Here is a 6,000-nt window from a genome sequence, read left to right as displayed (position 1 = left end):
TTAGATGATCTGATAATAGTATAATATGTACACGTATGTATATTTGGAATCAATATGTAATTATGCAGAAAATAGGCATATCATTAAGAGTATTTGAATATTTTTTCTTCATTAAAGTTTTTTACAAATAAAAAAAGTAGATAACAATTCTAAAAAAACTTGAGTTCCTACTAAAAACTCGTTACTTATGCGTCAAGTACTACTGCAAATATTAGATAAATCCAATCTTTAGTTTCTGTTTGCGCCTGTTAATATATTTGTAAATAATACATAGGTAGGGGAAATCTTATTCTTGTATTAGTTTATATTTAATTAAAATTATTTCCATTATTATAAAACAAAATTAATTATGTATTAGTTATATTAAAAAATAACTTTTGTTGTCGTCATAATTTATTAATACAGAAATAGAACGCATGATATCAATATTCAGAAAAAATACATACAGGTGTATTAAATTAATGGTAGAGAATGACTTTTATAACCAGTGGTTATAAAACTTTTTACAATTTGTATCCCCTCACAGAATATAAATTACAATCATTATAACTAGTCTGAATATACATACAATGACGAGTACTTGACCAATTTATGACTTTCCTTCACGTACCACTGGAGTGTACTCAAGTACCACCAGGGATACACACTAGAATATCACAGTTCAAAAACCACTGCTTTAGACTTTAGTTTCTAAGGTAATCCGTAGCATAAAATTTATAGTTGTGCTATATCTTATTCCTACTAGCTTAAAATATATTTTTTACCTAATATTATGGAAATTGTTCGGGAAACGAGTCTGTACGTTAATCATTTATTAAAGTAATTGGGGGACTGGAAAAGCTCATTAGCTTCCTCTCTGTGGACGCCTCTGAGAAGTAGTCGGAAATCTTCAACCTTACAGAGGGATTAATTTGTCTTCAATATCATGGATTCACTTAATCCTGACTAAGATTGACTTTGTATCAGCATTAATTCTAAATTCCATTTAATTATTAGTCATTCCACTTTCTAATTTGTTTAGATATATTATCAACTGGTAAAATATTTAAACATGGGAATAAATCATATTTTTAGGCGTGTTTCTCGTCGAAAAACTTTGAATGCCACGGAGCCAAAAGAGCAGCTTTTTAAAATTTGATCTCAATAGAAACAAAGCTATTTGTAAATAAATAATGTATCCTCATACCTCATGGCTTAAAGATACTTGTTATTTAATTAAAATTATTTTACTCTATTTTTAATTTGAATTATCAATGACTTCAAATCTCAAATCCCATAAGCCAAAAAAGTTATACTATAAGTGTTACAAGGTACTTAGTTATTTAATAATTATCAAAACATTTCCCTTTCTAAATAATAGAACTGCGAACTCGAGTAATGTATTTGATAAATTAACCCTCGACTTGTAAAAATGTTGAAGAACTTGACTTGAATTTGTCCCGTTTGACTTTTGAAGATCTGCTAGAAAAGCAATTCAATTTATGAAATACTAAAGGTTGTGCCCTATTCAGGTTTAGCGGTTCTATCCGTCCCGGTTCTTTCATTTCAACGTTTCTTTTCTTGGTTCAGCTTTATCGGCCTCGGTTCCGGTATTCAGTCTCGGTTCTTTTTTATAAAGGCTCAGTTTGGTAACATACACTTAAAAAAATGGGTTGCACTAGAAAATTCGGCCAGGAAATGATATGTGATACAAACACATCCGCAACTATCTTATACACAGAGTGCATAGTAGTTCCAGCATTGGAACTCAGATAAAACTGTATCGCTCTGGTGACGTAAAAAAATCATTGGAAAACGCTGCAATTGCACAAAAAAAAAATGACTTATTGATTAAAGCTAATTTTTTTTTTATATTATATCGTTTGAAAAGTCCATACAAAGTCCAAGAGAATGCACTACTTTCGCCTATCGAGGTTATTTTAAGTTAGTAGCCTCTTTTGGAAGAACGCACACCAACTTTCAGCCAGATCGGTATATTTCTTTCGGTTTGATAGTCGTTTGAATCAAGGAATCGGCTGGAAAGATTATGGCGACTGTCTTTTGGATTTGCACGGAATAATCTTCATAGTTTATATGGAAAAGGGTAAAACTATTACAAGTGTATATTATTCATCGTTATTGGACGTTTGAAAACAGAGTTGTAAGAAAAAAACCACGATTGTCCCACAAAAAAGTCCTTTTCCATCACAACAGTCCATCAGCTTACACTTCCGCAGTTGTGGTTGCAAAATTAATGGAAATAGGGTTCAAACTAGAGATGTCCACAGCACTTGCAATCTCATACATCTTCACTCTTATGTCATCAATCATCATATCATGGATTTTATCAATGATTTTCAGATTAGGAACCTCAACAGGGAGTCCATAATGTTCAGTTTCACTTCTGCCCATGTGGGCACTCCTAAAATTTTGAAACCACTTATAAACTGTTTAAAAGAAGTTGAAGAGCCCCCAAAATGTTTAATAATCTTCTGTATTGTCTCCTGAGGCGTGTTGCCTTTTATAAAGTAATATCTAATCAACACACGAAATTATTTTTCGTCCATTTTTTGAAAATCCCTCCAGCTCCTCGATTCAAACGAATGCTAAACTGAAAGAAATTGACTGATGTGGCTGAAAGTTTGGCTAAGTTCTTCCAAGAGATGCTACTAACTAAACATAACCTCGCCAGCAGTGCCATCTTTCCGACTTTGCACGGACTTTTTAAACAACTTTAGTATATTGTATTTACTTATATATAGGAAAAAACGAACAAGAACATGGACTGATCAGCAATATATTGCAGTCTCGGGTCCACTTTGTGGGTTTCGGTTCTAGCAGTTCAAGAACCAGAACTGTTTGAACTGCTAGAACGATAAGGGTACAACCTTGGAAATACTATGTATTTCCAATATTTAAAGAAAATATTTTTAGAGACTGAAATTTTGAGAATTTGTAATTTAAGTTCAGAAATCGATGATATCCAATTTCTCTTTTCAGATTCAAAAACGATTCTTTAGCAAATATAACTTTCTCAAATTAATTATAAATATTTCTCTCATTCAGATTTTAAAAATAAAATTTCCACCAATTTAAAAAAAAATAGAAATATATATTGATCCAAATTTTGCCATTTGGGCTATCAGAAATATTACATGGGTTCAAAGTAAACTTAGGAATACCCTCGGCCCTCCCACATACTCCTTCTAGTTTTAATGATTCATAAATAAATAAAGATACTGACATAATTAGGAAACTGTGCCCTTCTTTTTCCAAGCAACTTTTTTCTAGTGAAAGAACTTGTCTTATTTTGCTTCCTTTCCCACCTTCGACAACGTTACGTCTATTTTAGGAGGCTGTAGAGTAGTGTTTCCCAAAGTGGGCGAAACCACCCCCTGGCATAAAAAACAAATTGATTTACAAAATTTAAAAATATTGATTACAAGGTAGCAATGTTGAATATTATCCGGTTGATAGGATAGAAATACTTTATATTGAAATCGTATTATTGTACTGCATTATTCCATTATGTTTTATCCTATACTCAATATCCTAGGCTCTTCTCTAATGCAAACAGACTACTTATTATAAATACTTATACTTTAGTTAAAAACGTGAAATTACAAAAAAGTAAGATCAATAAACTAAAATCCAAATTATGTACCCTAAAACATCAGTACTGAAAGGACGTCCAGTAATTATAAATCTGTATTAAGATATTTTTGGCATCAATAATCCTTTATTTCCTTAACTATTTAAGCCAAACCCTATTTGTCTGCTGGTTCGAGAAATGTTCAAAGCACAAAAAATATTGGAATTATGGTTTTAATCAGTTCACAATAATCCACTAACAGTTTGAGTGCTTCCTACAACATTGTCTTGCTGTTTGCTTGATCTGGACATTCCCTCAATTCAAAAATGTTTCAACAGCTTGGCATTTATAACGATGAGCAGTTTTATCGTTTATTACTACACGCAGAAGTTACATGACCATCAAAGGGAAACTTTCTGAAACTTCTTTAGTCATTTTTCGACTTTAAAACTGGGTTTTGTAATGATTTAATAAACATTAAGGATGACATTGTTTATTGTAAGATATATTAACAAAATTCAATGAAATTAATTTTGAGTTGCAAGGAAATTATACCAATCATTTCTAAGTTAGGTCTATTATCTCCACCTTTCTAAGTTATGGAAACAAAATTTAGCCCCCTCCCCCCATGAACTTTGCTAGTTTCCAAGTCGCTGTGAATTGGATAAAGACAATAACATATGAGATTATTACCTTCAAGTGTATTGTGCTCTCCTGGAAGAGTTGCAAAGATACATGTCTGAACGATATCAGGATTTTTATGGCTAATAGTTCCAGACTGGGTTGTCAATTCATTTTTAGAAGTCAGTAGTGAAAAAAGAAAAGAGGTAGAGCAAGAATTACTTTTGCTGAAGAACAATGGGTACATTTTATAAGTTTGCCTACACGTTATACTTTCTCTTTCTATTTTGAAATTGGAGGCGGCGACAATGGATAGCTGAAATTCCCTTATTGCAACTTTTTAATAATAAGGAAATAACTTCGCAAATCAAAGAATATATTATTGGATTAGGAGGAGAGGGATGTCGACTTTTTTGAGATATTCGGAGATTTAGTACTTTGGGGTCGTGAAGTAAATGGAAGGTCACATTATGTGGAGGAGGTTATCCGTGGACTGAGGGATGAGGCCGCAGGAGATCACATCTTATTAAATAAAACACTTCAACTTTTTATTGTATCAACTATGAACCGTTACAAGTATAATTTCAGGAGGAATATAATTATTATAATGAAGAGGACCTTCTACGTCATTAAAACTAATAACTCCTGTAACAGAAAATTAATATATAAACAGAAATATACAGTACAATGAATCTAATGATTCTCTAATCCTACGTGGAAAGTTATTCGAGCAATAATGACCAATTGAGTCCGTATCAGTCTCCTGTTACTCCAATAAAATATTCTTCGTTTCAAAATAAAGCCATTATTATTATAAGGCCGTAATGATTGATTTTAGAATATCCACTATCGTTGTCTCCAATTTCGCGAAAGAAAAAGAGGGTATTGCGCAAGATCAAACTATGTACCCAAAAACTACATTGAGCCAGGCTCAAAGTTCAAGATATCATGCCAAGATTTTTGGCTACAAAAAAAAAAAAAAGTATCTGATCTCTATTCCGTATTATGAAATAAGGTGAAAATATATTTCATTACTTTTTCACCATCATATTTCGTATAATGAGTCATGACTCGTCCCACCTTTAGTAATTAAATAAACCTTTACAATTTTAAATAATTACTGAAATAGTCCAGTTAAAATATAACTTTGATATAATATATAAACTTACATTTCCGCCAGGTGTTTTTGTCAATGGATCTATAATGAGGAAAATCCAGTGTATTTTTTAGGTGGGCCGTTATTTTGGAATTGGTAGTCTGAAGAATGCATTTTCTTTTCCTTAGCAGTTGTCATTATTATTTAATTCCTGAGTAGGGAACATCCTTTCCTACATTGATTTAATTATATCCAAAACCTGTTTGAATGTTCGTGTTTGCACATAAAAGAGGGAGCGTAACCCTGATGATTTTTTGCGTAGTTATTGTAAGCCCTTGTTGGACTCGGGGTAGAATTGAGGATCGACATCGGAGTAATTCTAACAAATGTACTTGTTTAATACTTTTTCTCCTTCCTCTCTTGTGACAGCTAATTTCATGAAACGTTATCATCATATCATGAGCATTATCCCAAGGAATTTCAGTGTTCCCTGATTATCCTTTCTCTCTTCCAAAACATTCTTCAAATTGTCATAGTTACCATGTTGATTTTCGATTTCTTTTTTTAACATACTTATTTTACACTTGATTTTCATCAGTAATAATGTATTATGTTGTGTGCAAATTTCAACTTGTATTAGCAAATAGTACAAAACAACATTTGTAGGTCTGTTAATGCCTTATTCAATTACAAAATCGGTAATTTTAATAAT

This window comes from Lepeophtheirus salmonis, chromosome 6 (genome assembly GCF_016086655.4).
Source record: "Lepeophtheirus salmonis chromosome 6, UVic_Lsal_1.4, whole genome shotgun sequence".
Taxonomy (NCBI): domain Eukaryota; kingdom Metazoa; phylum Arthropoda; class Copepoda; order Siphonostomatoida; family Caligidae; genus Lepeophtheirus; species Lepeophtheirus salmonis.
This window is presented reverse-complemented; position numbering follows the sequence as displayed.